At 41.9% G+C, this 14867-nt stretch overlaps 1 protein-coding gene across 1 annotated transcript in view; it reads left to right on the forward strand.

Annotated features, from left to right (window-relative positions):
- The window catches only part of LOC121278286 (CUB and sushi domain-containing protein 1-like), an 844854-nt gene that overhangs the window by 204265 nt on the left and 625722 nt on the right, over positions 1–14867 (forward strand). The window lies entirely within an intron of this gene.

The following is a 14867-nucleotide window of genomic DNA, read 5'->3' on the forward strand; positions in this document are numbered from 1 at the left end:
TACCTGATGTTGTAGGGTAGAATTAGTTGCATGCAATCCTCAGGAGAGCTGAGCCCCTCCCTCTGTATATGCACATGTGCAATTCTAAAAGTGAAGTTAGTGTCTATCGGGCTGCTGTCACCAGGGAAAAGGGTTTAAATACTAGGCACATAACTGGCAGAGCATGACAACCGGCCTCCCAATATTGCTGATGTGAGGTATGGTCCTTTTTGAAGCTTGGGTATCATTACCATCTTTCTAGCAGGCTGTGGACATCAAGCAGGCATGCTGTTGCAGCTCTCCGGCTCCAAGCTGGGTCAATATCAAATAGTCCACAGGCTGAGTTGGCCCAGCAACCTTGTAGATTGAGTGGAGAAATGGCAGGGCAAAGTGGGATTGATCATGGAGAAAAGTTCAGTAAGGTGAGAGTTGCCCTCAAATATGAGCATTCCTCCTACACATGAGCCCAAAGAAATGAGTTTAAACATTGTTTGTATTTCCCTTTGGCTGTACTGTTGGTGGAGTGTATACGGCATGTGATTCACCCAGCAATCTCCCAAAATGACAATTGGAGTCCACAGGATGCACTATATGTACAACTGGAGGCCATAGGATGCACTATACATATCAGAATGGCCTCCTGCCAGGCAGGTGCTGCAGTCACCCAGCAGGGGGCCTCTCTCAGAAGGCATTGGCCAGATTAGGAGTGGGAACAAAGTGATACATCCCCCCCACCCCTTCCACTTTCTATGGACCATTGCCCAATGGAACCAAATGAAAATGGTCTTGAGAAATCAGCCAGCTCTGGCCAGCAGTAAAGCATCACCATGCACCAGAAGGAACTTAGACCATGGAAGCCACCCATTGACATAAAACCACAACCACGATCAGAAGGCAGCTAGATAACAATATCAGTCCCTAGAAGTAGGCCAGCCAGCAAGCCCTTACCAACCACTGGAATAAAGGAAGGGAAGATACTCTGATTCCCCAGGTTTACTTAGCGTGAACAGCATATTTTAGAAGTTGAGTCTCTTTTGTTAAAACGTAAATTTAGTGAAATGCATTTCACATTTTAATTACTCCACTTTTGGCAGCTATGCCTTCAGCAACCCAAGACTTAATTTCTGTAATTTCCTCCCTAAATCTTGCCACTCTCTAGTCTCTAACTTTCTATGCTCCTTTAAGATGTTCCTTAAAACCTACCTCTTCTCCTAATATCCCATTATGTGGCTCAGAGTCTTGTTGACAACAGGAATGGTGTGAGTTGCCTTGGGATGTTTTACCACATTAAATGGAGATTGTCTTTGATATAGAAGCATTTGTTGTACATGATGTAATGATAATAGATCATTGAACAAAATTGACTAGTTATGTCCTAGCTTATAAAAATCTGTGCCTAAGTATAAACTTGATTCAAGCAATAGATTTCTTTTCATATTAGCGGTGCACTTGTAAGAATTAAATAGCAGTACACAATCCTCATTTTATGCCAATTGATACTGTAGCTCTACCTACAGAGACATCTCCCAGATAAAATGGTCGCTTATGCCCTACTTGCTCACAGTAGGAAGACAATAGATGGTAAGCTGAGCTCTCCCCAGCAATGGGGTAGGCCAGTGATCAGAAGTCATAAAAGCACATTTTCTACAACTGTGTGTCATGAAAGTATAATAATTTTCAGTTAGATATGTCTGTGTTATGATTTAATTATATTTGAAGTCAGGTAGGCTGCATGTTTTGACTCATCAAAAGAAGCTAGGTGCTTTGTGTGCTAATGAGTAAACATGGATGCTTGTTTAGCATGTAAGGTGTGAAGTGAATTTATATTTTTTGGTTAATGAAAAGGATTTTAGGTTGTTTAGGTTGTGTGCAAGCAAGGTTAAGGAATGTGTTTATTTTTCCCAAGGGTTACTGACAATAAATAGCAACAACATGAAAGTTTTTATATTTTGAGGAAGATACAGTTTCGAAGACATATGAAACAAGTGAATTTACATATTAAAAAGGAGAGAAACATAAATAAAGGAGAATGAGGCTTTGGGCCGAATTCTTCACTCAGCGTGCAAGCACACGCCCGACCCACTTGAGCATGAAATAGTGCATGATGATGTTGGCCAAGTGTCTCGATGTCATTGCGCAGTTGTGCGATATTTTGGTTGGCTGGCGTGCATGAGGGTCAGAAGTGCGCCTGCTGATAATTAAAAGGCCTATTAAGGCCATTAAAGTAATAATTAACTGAGATTTTTCATTGCCTGTCCAATGTTATCGTTGGCAGACAGGCAGATCGGCCAGGCGACCTTTGCATTTTTAGGAAACCTCATCCAGGGCAGGATGCGGTTTCCAATATTAATTTAAAAACATGTTTGGGCAGGATTTTCATCATCCATATGTTCCAGTGTCTGATTCTGATGCGTGGGGATTTTTTCTTGGTTTTCAAAATCTTTATTTTTTGCATTTAAATTCTTCAGCTCTTTGAGGCAGCTCTCTGCCTTCAGGGAACTTTATTTCTGCACCCCCCCGTGCCCGTGCTGACTTCAGCGCTTGCCTTCTCCCCACCCCCACCCTGGCAGTGCTCAGCCTTTCAGCTCATCTTTCACACTGGCTGCCTGTTAATTGGCCAGCCAGTGTGAAATTGCGGGCTGGGGTCCATTCCCCAGCAGCTCCCCGGCCCACCAATCGTGGGCACCCACGAACTAAAAATCCTGCCCTGCCCTATGTGTCAGAGGAAGGCATTGAGAGATCTAATAGAAGTCTGTGAAATAGTCTTAATGAACCCCCCAGTATTTATGTATAAACCTGCTGACTACTGAAGCTGGAGGAGAAAGCCATTTGGAATTCCACAAGATATTGTGTTAGTTTGCTGGATCTGTTTAAAATCTAAAATCTTTTGGACTGTTGCCTTAAAGGGGGTGTAACTGGGAGTCAAGTTAATTAGGGATTTTAGGAGTCATTATAGTAGTAATTTATACTTCTATATATGTGCTTGAAATCTTCTCTTTTATTAATGAATAATTTAACTTAGCTTTTTAAAAAATCTCAAAGTCTTGATGAACTTATTACATCTGAATTTAGTGCATGCATAACTTATAAATACAAATTGCAAAACAGTTGTGATAGCGTGATTAAGTTTCCCTCGTGGATTTGATCTGTCTGACACAAATCATCTGCCATGTCATAACATAGTGCCCCAGTAGTTCTGGTTTTGTTCAGTCTGCCCCACAGCATAAATGGGATTAGTTTAGTAGAGTGGAGTAGAATTGTACTGCAGAAGTTTTGCATTGTAACTGATGTGTTAGCTGTTTTGCCGACTCTATTAATGAAGGACATTCCAGCTAATGTAAAAATTAGATGAGTCTCAAAGTTATTCATGGTCATGCTAAAAAGCAGCAATCACAGTTATCATTTAGAGTGTGTGAATCACATCTTTACAGCAATCTTTAAGCATCAAACACACCTCCATGGTGTGTTATTGGATGCCGAGATGCCATAGCGGAATAGTTATCCCAGCTAAATGCAGTGTTTGATTCATAATACTGTGGAATTCAGTTATTCCAGCTAATTTGCTACAAATGTTATTCTTCCCCACCCTGGATAAAATTACCTTCTTCTAACTTATTATCAACTATTGGTGTTGAATTACCATGGTCTGTGATTATCATGATAAAGGAAGTTGTTCATGTACTGCCTGATCTAGTATTGAATTGTACAAACCAGCAAGGTCCCATGTTCAGTTAGTCCCTGCTCTGTGTTGCATTTGTGTGGCAGCAATGGAGACATCACTACTTCTGTGCTTTGAACTAGAGAGAAAAAAAAAGTCAAAGTTTCTGCAAATGATGATCCCTGATGAAAGCATGTTTAACAGTTAGGTGAGTACTGGACTGTAATGGGCTGTGATACCCTTTCCATGTTGGGAAAGCATCCAGGGCACACGTATGAAAAATGACTAGCTGAAGGATCCTTGATTGTTGGTTGAATTTATTCAGTGAGTAGCTGTGCCGTACAGACCAGTTGGGTTTAGGTTTCATTCCTGATGCTATTGCTAGCTCAGTGCAAAGGCAGTAGTTGTATGAAAATTAGCCTCAGTGTTTTCGGGTTAGGGGGTGAAAAATTGGCCAGAGTTCCTGCTCCTCATGTTCCAGTGACCATCACACACAAGTGTGCATTTGTGGGCTTTGGGTAATAATAGAATACAGCTCAGCTATGACGCCCCTTGCAGTCCATTATCCAATGACCATTTGATTCTAAGGTTATATATTAACAATGGCCACTTGAGCAAGGTATAAGAAGATGTCAAGCCCAATTGTATACCAGCAAGGCATCCATGTTTTTGGGAGAGAAGGAAGAAAACTGCCAGAATAAATAAACAAATGACTCTGCAAGTAATGTTCCAGAAGACTCCCAGTGCTAGTGGAACTGTATCCCAACGTGAATCAAGTTACAAATGTTTTCCAAGGAGTTTTTTGTTACAAGCTGTCACTGAAGTTGAAAAAGAAGATAGTGGTAAGCCACCCTCTTGAACTGCTACAATCCATGTGGTGAAAGTGCTTTAATAACATAGCGATTGACCTTTATTACAATGGGATTGGAATGCACGAATAAAGAAGTCTTGTTACAATTATGCAGGGCTTCAGTGAGACCACATTTGGAAGACGTTGTGCAGTTTTGGTCTCCATAAGGAAGGATATGCCTGCAATGGAGGCAGCACAGCAAAGGTTTCTAATTAGTCCCTGGGATGAGGGAGTTGTCCTATGATGAGAGACTGATTAAATTGGGCTTATGTTCTCTGGAGTTTAGAAGAATGAGAGGCAATCTCATTAAAACCTAGAAGATTCTGAAGGGGCTTGACAGGGTAGACACTGTGAGGTTGTTTCCACTGGCTGAGAATTCTGGAACATGGGGGCACAGTCTCAGGATTAGCGGTCAACCATTTAAGACTGTGATGAGGAGAAATTTCTCCACTCAAAGGGTTGTGAATCTTTGGAATTTCTACTTCAGAGGGTTGTGGATGTTCCATCATTGAATACAATTAAAGCTGAGATAGACAGATTTTTGGTCTCTCAGGAAGTTGAGGGATATGGGGAGGAGGCAGGAAAGTGAAATTGAAGCCCAAGATCACTCATGACTGTATTAAATGAAGGGGCAGGCTCAAGAGGCCTATGGTCTACTCCTCCTATCTCTTGTTTCCTTGTGGTTAAAGAAAAGGCTCTCCACTACCTTCTCAAGGGCAACGAGGGATGGATGATAAATGATGGCCTTGCTATCAAGGTCCACATCTGAGAATAAAAAAAGACTGAAATATATTCGGCCTTTGTTATATGATCATTAGGAAGTAAACCAATTTCAATTATAATGAACAAGGAGTGTAAATAAAGTGGCCATTGAAATGGAATTGGGCACTTAAAGCCAAATATACAGAAATCTGATGGTTGGTAGAACCTACTCGGCTACAGTAGCACCACACAAGGAGTAGACCAACAAGGCACCTGGCATGATTTTTGTGCTTGATCTGCTGCCATAAGGCTGTCCCTTCCAGCTATTTTCTGGTGCCTGTGAGAGTGAATCAACGGAGTGCAGTTAGAGTACAAAAGACATTTTAAAGATAAGACTTGAAGATTGCGCTGCATAACAAAAGTGCAAGACTGTTTCATTTCAAAATAGAAAGTGTCAGGGGTGGGGTGTGGGGCCAGTTGTGGACATTAAAAAAATAACACGGATGTAGCTACAAGTACCTCAAAAATAAATTTGAAAACCAAGTGAATAAATCTGTTTTTTTCACATTTCTGTTCATATATCTTTCACCTTGGTGTTAGGAGCCAACTTACTAGTTGGATCACTTACTTTATAATCATTATAAAATTGTAATTTCTGGTGGGCTCACTGTCACAGAAGAGCAGGCTGAAGTGGCCAAGAGCAGTACAAGGCAGAGACAAAAATAGTTTGAAACAAAATAGCAGGGGTGAAATTATTAACCAGTCTCATCAGTAAACATTTTAAATATTTTTCAATCTCTATGATTTTACTATCATCTTTCCACAATCATACACAATACAATTACAAAGGTTTTTTTCTCTGCCTAATTTTAGTGATCACTTGAATTATTATTGTCATGTGTGTGTTGAACTGCTGTACTATCATTCAGCACAGTAGCTCAAGCTGCTCTTTAATCTGATGAGACAGAAAGCAGGGATGTTTGATTTAAAGAGACATATGTTGAAGCAATGTTCTTCTTCACGGGGCTGAAGGGGGATCTTTAGGCTCTTTGCTTTCCCCAGCTGGTTACTGACCTTGCAGCTTCGGAATTGACTGACGGAATGTAACAGAAAGAATGCCAGAACCCACTTCCCCATGGGTTGAAGGGTTTTAACGTACTGTTAAAAATTTTTATTTTGACCTATCAGACAGGCAAGGACCGATGATACTGATTGTGACTGAATGATTGAAGTGAAGCATTTGCTGATGGTGCTAACCTTGAGAAGAAAAACGGTCAATGCGAATTAATTGCTGAGATTCAGTGGGGGAATTCATATAAATTCTAATTTTGACTATTGTTCTAAAAAAAAATCTAGGAAAAAAATGGATGCCCCTGATTTTTACAGGTGCACATAACTTTTCTAACCGTGATAGGCTGCATCCAGCTTTTGGATGAACAGCCCAATTTTTGATCAAAATTGTCCAAGAATTTCTATAATTTAACACTGATATCCAAAGATCATTTTCTTTTTTACTTGTTTCTCTGAAATCTGTTGGAGTCATTAATTAGCAAAATCTTCAATAAGTTTTATTGAGCAGCAAGGAAACACTTGAAGCTCGAGTCTGTTTAACCACCCCACCCTAAGAACTCTGGTTCTTAATCCTACGTAGTTTATTTTTTGCTTGTGGAAGCAGTTACAGACTTAGGAGGGAATGTAATTCCACCTTTGCCTTGTTAACCACCCCTCTTAAGAATAATGTAATTATTCATTCCAGCACTGGCTTCTCTTCCTGAAACCCAAGTGGTCACCTGTGGACGGCCTAAGGTTCCGTTCTCAGCTCCTCGTTTTCCTCAGTTACATGCTGCCCCTCTGATACATGATCTACAGGCAAAGGGGTGAGTTTACATTTGTATGCTGATGGCACCTATCTCTAGCTCTCCACCAGCACCCTCAAAACTATCACACTTCTGTCAATCTGCTGAACTTACATCAATTTGTGAATAAGAGAGTTTTCTCCCAACAAACAACGGGCAAACCAAAGCCACGATTGTCAGCTTCTGCCAAAGACTCCATGCAGTTTGTGCCACCCCCTCCCCCAACTCTGTGCTCATTGCCAGCTTTACATTCAAATTGAATTAGATAACTTACCAAAGCAAATTACTGTGGATGTTGGAAATCTGAAATAAAAACAGAGAAACAGAGCTGTAAGTGCTTAGCAGTTCGGGCCACATCTTAGGAGAGGGAAACGAGAATTAAGGGGCTCATTCAGAGGTATGCATGTGTGCTGGCCTTTCCCTCTCTCTAACCTGGTTACATTGAGGCTGCTTCTGTGGGGTGCCAGTTCCCCTACCGCCAGTGGTGGACAGCCATTAAGGTCAATTAAAGTGCCTAATGAGGGCATTCATCACATTCTGTGAGGAATCTTCCAGATAACAGCAGTCACTGTCAGTGGCTTCCTACTCCCATACCCGTTAGTCATGGTCAGCCAGAGAGAGCTATCTTTTCAGCTGGTCTTTGAAGCATTTGCAAGGTGCATCAGAGTCTCGCTTATCAGAGCATAGTTCACCATAAAGCACTGCTTTTGGCATTCCGGAATCTTCCATGCCCAGCGCAGCTGGTGTTCTAAGAGTATGCATCCAATGCTCAGTAGATTGACTCCGTTAAGGACTTGGTTGTTTGTGATCACAAGACAACGTTGATGGAAGCGCTCCAGCAGTGACATTTGTTTTCTGTACAGAACTCGTGATTCTGTCCCGTACAAGAGGATGGTGATGACAATCACTCTGTATACTTGAGATTTGGTAGTGATATGTAATGAATGTTTTCACAAGATACACTTTGAAGTGTGGCCAAAGGAGCTGTTGGCCTTGAAGAATCAATTGCTACCTAGATTGGTAAACTGTTCTACTTCACTGAGGTTGCTGTTATCAGTGCTGACCTGCAATGGCTTGTTATTTCCTTGGGGCTGTGGTTGATATAGCACTTCTGCTTTCTTTAGGCTGATAGTAAGGCCAAAGGCATTTGCTGTTTCAGAGAATTAATTTATAATGAGCTGCATTGTCTCCTCCATGTGTGCCAGAAGGACTCAGTTATCAGCAACAAAAGGTCCACAGCTTCTCTCTGGTTTTGGTATGTGCAATTGTTGTCCCTGGTTGAAGAGACAGCTGTCAGTTTGGAAGCAGATGTGTGTGCTCTCTGTCAAGCCTCCCTTTATCTTTTGAAGCATCACACGAGAAAGTAAAGAAAAGGGCTGGTGCCAGAATGCACCCTTGCTTAACGCCATTGGAGATAGGGAATATGTTTCGGGCTCCATTCTGCTTGACCTGACCTTTCTGGCTTTTGTGCAATTGACAAAGAATGGTGACAAACCGTGGACAGCACCCCAGTCCAGATAGCATCTCTCAAAGCCCATTCCAGCTTACTGTATGAATGCCTTGGTGAGATCCAGAAAAGGAATGTATTTGCCCATGTATTGCTGTCTACGCTTCTCCTGGGTCTGTCTCAGCTCAAAGATCAACCATAGTTTCCTGTTTGGGTCTGAAACCGCTCTGACTTTCAGGAAGGCTTTCTTCAGCTATTGTCAGAACAATCAGTTAGAAGCACTCTGGCCAAGATTTTGCCTGCAATGAAGAGTAAAGGGATGCCTCTGTAGTTTAAACAGTCAGACTTCACTCTCTTGTTTTTATAGAGGGAGATAATCATTGCATTTCAAAGGCCTTGAGGCACCACCCCTTTCTCCCAACATGCTGTAAATAGATCTGTAACAGCCGATCAAGGAACACATCTCCTTCCTGTTCATAGACTTCAACTAGAATGCCATCTAGCATTTTAATGGTCTTTTTCATCCAGCTCAGGTTTGACTTCCCTCTGTGAAATATTTGTAGATATTTCTGCATCATCTGCTGGTCACCAAATAGGCTCTGCCCATTGGTGCAAGATGGGCTGTTTATCTATGAGCAGGGTTTTGCCATCCAAACATTTTAGTGGTGCCTGCACCTGGTAGGAAGGGCCGATCTCAAGGATTTGTAGAGGGATCTCATATCTCCCAAATCTGCATCTATTTGTATTCGCTCAGCGAGCACTGTCCACCAATTGTTTTGGATGACTTGGAGGGTGGTTTCTGAGTGTTGCAGACTTCCCTTTGTGCAGCTTTTGTAACTTGGTCATCAGGGCACACAAGTAAGCTATTGGGGCAGACGGGTTTCATTTGAAGAAGCTCGTGGATCTCCATGTCGTTTTCATCAAATCAATCTTGATGGCTTATGATTGAGAACCCAACCACTTCTGCAGTCGTTTCTTTTGGGATGGATTTCAACTGTTCCCACTGCTCTGCTGGGTTAACATCACTGTCTGAAATCAGGTCCCTGCAAAGTCTGCCTTTAAGCTTGAAGACTGTTTTTACTTCTGGTAGATCAGTGCTTCCCAAATTGTTTCCTGGTATGATCACGACTTTAATGCCTCAGACTTTGTGTGACCCCCAGAGTGAAAATTTTTGGGGGGGTGTATGAGAGTTGTTGAGGAGCCAGGGGTGTGGGTTGTGGGGGGGTGGGGGGGGGTGGTGGCGGTGACAGTGATTTTTAGTTTTTGAGCCGAGCAGGTAGGGGCGGCCTTCAGTTGCCAAGCCGAGGGGGTGAGGGCTGCCTTCAGTTGTCGAGAGGAGGGGGTGGGGGTGGCTTTCAGTTGCTGCGGCAGCCCCCAGCCACCAAAATAAATCAAATAAATACGAACATTAAATGTTTAATTATTCAAGTTCATCCATTAAACTTTAAACAGTAGAAAATTTGGGCCGGGGTTTTCTGGCGCACCCTCCACAGTGAGTCCCACCACGACAGGGACAGAAAATCCCAGCCTGCGTCTTTAAACTGTTTTGTGGCAATTTTACCTTGCTCACTGGGCTGACTGGGACACATGGGCATGCATGTTGCAACACAGTCACTGAAAATCAGGCAGTGTGGTTGATATGGCACACCAATCTCCGATGTTAAATCCAGAGTTGATTGATATCGAAATTTGATGCAGCCAAGTGTGCTAAATCCAACTCCACAGAAATACATACTAGCAAAAGCAACTATCAGAGCTCTTAATAAAAATTTGTCCGTGGTGATAGCTACAAGTTGCTGGTAATCATCAAAATGACACTCAGCCTGTTAACTCCAGATGAGAGAAGCACCATGCCAATGAGGAGTTCCGGAACCTTCTGCACAAAGGGGCTACTTGCTACTCCCACCCCCTCACCCCAACCCTTCAACTTCAGCATCACCTCACTCCCCCAGTTATTGATCTTCCAACCTGGATTCCAATTGATTGATGTGACCCTTTCATGCATGGGATCACTTGAAATTTCACTTCCCTCCCCTCCCAGCAAACAGCCAGACAGAAAAAAATTGGGCATGGTCCCGGCAGAAGTTGAGGCTGCCTGTATGAAGCTTGTTCACTCCCCTCCCCTCCCAGCCAAATGTGAGCCGGGAGAAAATCGGACGCATATATCATGGGCCTCGGAGCCAGTCCCAGGACTTTCCTAACAAACAGAAGGAAAAAAACAATTCGGACCAGTACTCTTATTTCCCAGTTTTTACTGATGTTCCAATTTAAGGTATTCAAGACCAGTTTGGACCAGCATTTGTATTTCCCAGCTTTTACTGTTTTTTTTTGTTCTGGGCAGTGTCTCTGCTCCACAGCCATCATTACAGCCTCGGAGCTCACAATCCCAAAATGCCATCATGTGACCCCACCAGGGGTCATAACCACAGTTTGGGAATCCCTGTCGTAGATGGACTCTTATGGACTTCTCGTTTCCTTATTTATGGGCCTTGCCTTTTGAGTGATGGTTTGTTTCTGAGGGTAGTGTTAGCTAGGACCAACCAATGGTCAGTGTAACAGTCAGCACTGGGCATGACACTGATGTGTAGATAGAGTGTATCCCTTGATTGAGGGATCCGTTACCATGAGGCATGCATTTATGGTAAAAGGTAGGCGGTTTGAAGGGGATTCAGGGGGAAATATTTTCTTGCAGAATGTGGTAGGGATCTGGAACTCTCTGCCTGAAAGGTGAGAAAGGCAGAAACACTCATAATATTTAATAAGTATTTGGTTATGCATTTAAGTCCTGTAACCTACAAGTCTACAAACCAGGAGCTGGAACGTAGTGTTAGGCTGGATGACTGCTCGGCCAGCATAGACACAAAGGAGCGAATGGCCTCTTTCTGTGTTGTAGATTGTTATGACTCTATGATGTGTAAAGAATGACCATTGGATAAGAAATAAATGTAAGCCAGTATCCACCTAACTCTACTGCAGTCAGTGGAAGGAATTTTAACTTATGCTATTAAGATAAAATGAAATTGGGAGATGTGTATAATGAGCAGTCAGCTAAATATCACATTTTATTTCAGCTTTGGCAAAGAATAAAGTTACACCCAATGCCTTTGAAAATGGAGGACAGAAAAGTGAAAGCAAAAGGGTTTTGAACTGGTTTTAAAACACGCATCTAGCTCCCACTGAAAATGCAGCAGACTTCTACTAACAGAGTGACTTTGTTGCTTTCACTAAGAGGGTGTTCACAACATCATTTAGCTCATTTTTTTTAGTTAAGAGCAAGATATTTTTTTCAAAAGCCCAAGCATTACAAATGAATTAATACCTTTTTAAACATGTAAACTGTAGCCAAAGGCAGTCTTTGGTGTATAAGTTACATAGATTATGGCATTTTTATGTAATTATTATCTATAGTGAACAGTTCAAAGTGTTACCAATTATTTCCTTGAAGAAATTACTAAAGTCATAATGTGAATAAGTTAAGTACTTTAAAAAGAAGCCAAACACAATTAAGGCAATAATGTTTTGAATGCATATTATGTTTCAAATGTATGATTATTAAATAATCTTTAATAACCCATCCACCCACAAATTGACTGGAAGCGGCTTTTAATATATCAGGCAATTATTACTTGGCATCAGAGTTCAATCAGTTTTAATGACATACCAATATACCTGCCAACCTCACAGCAGTTTTATTGGAATTTCCAGATTTATTGCTATATATATCTCCCCTTCAGTTCTCGCGTCTTCTTCATCTTAATGTGCCACAGTTTCAGCAGAGTGGCATGCAGAGATGAGATTTCCCTTGGTCTTTGCAACAAAATTGGAAATGTATTCTTCACAAGTGTGTTTATGAGTTTGCTGCAAGAGGCACGCACAGAGGGGATCTTCTCACTTCGGGTGCAAGTCGTTCAGTTTTTGAGAAGGCTGTTCAAAAATGTCAACTGGATAACACTTTTTTTGTTAAGTATCTACATTTATTTATTTCACTTCCACAGGGACACTCAGATTTGCTTTCAGTGGGAGTGAAGGAAACATCAGTCAGGAAATTTTGTGATCTCACACTTTTAGTTGGAGGGCTGCTCTGACAGGGACTGGCTTGGAGAATTAGGACAACAGCTTGTAATTCATACAAGCATAGCTTCGCACTGGGAATGCAGGATTGTGGAATAAGCACACAAACTACGATCCCATCTTGATGTTCCGTTTCCATCCTGTCCTCTGGTCAGTTTTCAACTCAGCAAAACTTTTTCAAAAGCATTCTGTGAACTCTTCATCAAAGCTACTACTGCCAACATGATTATTCCAGGTTAGAGTTTGAGATAGTGTTCCATCCACCTTTTTATCTGCTTGCTAGGTTCAGTGATGATCATCCTTGTCTTTGTCTTCAAGGGGACAGATTTGGTTGCGGTTGGGCCTGTTGCTTTTTTGATTCCTTCATTCATCCTTCTAGCACCCCAAGATTCAACAGCAGATTGTATGCTGTTGCAAAGTTTCAACCAGTATTAATTGGCGCAGTGCCGAGCAGTCTGCTGAGACTTGATGCTGGCAGCTCTGAAAGCATCTAGATTTTGTGTGCTGGGGACTTGCTTATAGTGTTTGCCCATCATGACATATGTAAATGGGTACCTCGTGGACCCAGGCTTAACTACACCCTGGTGTCCATGAACCATACCCCTGGCTATGGGTAAATATCCCCACTGCCTTGTGGGTGTTTTGGGAGAGAAGAAGGCTAAGGGACTAAACCCTGACAGAAAATCCAGAGTGGAGTCCCTTAGGCCGTAATCTCATCTGTCAGGGAGCTTTTTGGCAACTCCTGCAGCAAAGCTGGTACCAAACAGTACTGGTTTCACCCTTTCCTTTGGATAATCATCACAGTGCTGAACAGGACGGCCCTGATGCCTGGGCAGCTCAGTGTCTCCATACTATTTACCCAGGCCTGCTCCCTGGAGAGGACACTCCTGCTTTGTGGTTTACATTAGCACAACAAGGGAAGAAACAGTTACCAGTTTATAAGCTCTCACTCAATTGGTGTAGAGTATAAGCAGTGGTGGATCGCCTCTCATTGGGAAACTACTGCCTCCTCAAGCTTGGCAGCATCGAGTCAGTTAGGTGCTGTCCCACCACGGCCTGCTTGTTTCAATAGGTGCTTGGAGCTTATAGAGCCACCTCTTAACAGGTGGGCTGCTAATCTATGTACCAGGAAAGACAAACTCAACAAAGAAGACAATAGTCTTGTGCATGCAAGCTGAAACATAAGGAGGATGTGTCATGGGCTTACCAACAACCTTCTGCAGGTTGATGATGCATGCAGCACAGCTGTGATTAAGGTAGAAGCTGAAATGTCATAAAAGTTAGAAGAAGAGTTTTTATAAAAAAAAAATTACATTTTTAGCATGGAATGGAGACATATGATATTCCACAACTGTAAAATTAGTTTTTCAGGAGAGTTTGTTCAGAGGTAATTATGACTTAGCACACTGTTAAAAACCTAGTCGCATCTCATTCAATGGGATGTAATTTTTCCAATTATTTTTACACAAGACTGTTAGCATAAAAAGTGGAAGTTCACATAAAATCAGAGGTTTTTAATTCCAGCCAGTGGAAGAGTGGCAAGTCACTGATGGGTACTTATGAATTTCTGCATATAACAATGCAGGTACAGACATTAGAGTTGCTGTCAATTTTAGAGAGTAATAGCAACGAATTGTGTTTTGGGCCAGAATATCTCTGACATCTTGTTGCTGCTGAGTCTTGGAGCTATAATCAAAGCTTGTAATTCCAACTTACTATCAAATCATAATTGAAAGGCCCAATTTTTTCCTTCCGAATAGATCCACTTACCTGATCCACTTACCTGCTCCACTCATCCTGTTCCTAATGCAATTCATTTAAAACAAAAGAATACAATTAAAACAAAGCCTAAGAGAAAGTAAAACCATATGTACATACAATAGGGTGTGGCATGCATTATACGTTGTTGATTTTGGTGTGTGTTAATCAAGCAAGTGGTGAGCACTGCATATGTGGCAGCTACCTGAAGGACTTGGTTTGAACTGAATCCCTTCTCTTAGTGAATGATCTTCATAATGGTGGCAAGCTGCTAGTGTAAAACATGGCCTCCAAGAGGCAGCTTGTCAATTTGGAGGCAGAAAATTAAACTGTATGAGTTCTTTGTGGTCGGCCTGCAACAGCAGTTTAAAGGGGAGGTGTACTTACCATCAAGATAAAAAAGACATAGTGGGTGCCATGTAAGCAGAACTTAGTGCTGCAGCTATAAAGCAATTTAATGTCTTCCAATGCAAAACCCACAAACAACCACCTCTAAAAAGGTCTGCAAATGCCCCATCCAGCTTTACTTGACAGTGGCTGATGATC

This window comes from Carcharodon carcharias, chromosome 5 (assembly GCF_017639515.1).
Source record: "Carcharodon carcharias isolate sCarCar2 chromosome 5, sCarCar2.pri, whole genome shotgun sequence".
Taxonomy (NCBI): domain Eukaryota; kingdom Metazoa; phylum Chordata; class Chondrichthyes; order Lamniformes; family Lamnidae; genus Carcharodon; species Carcharodon carcharias.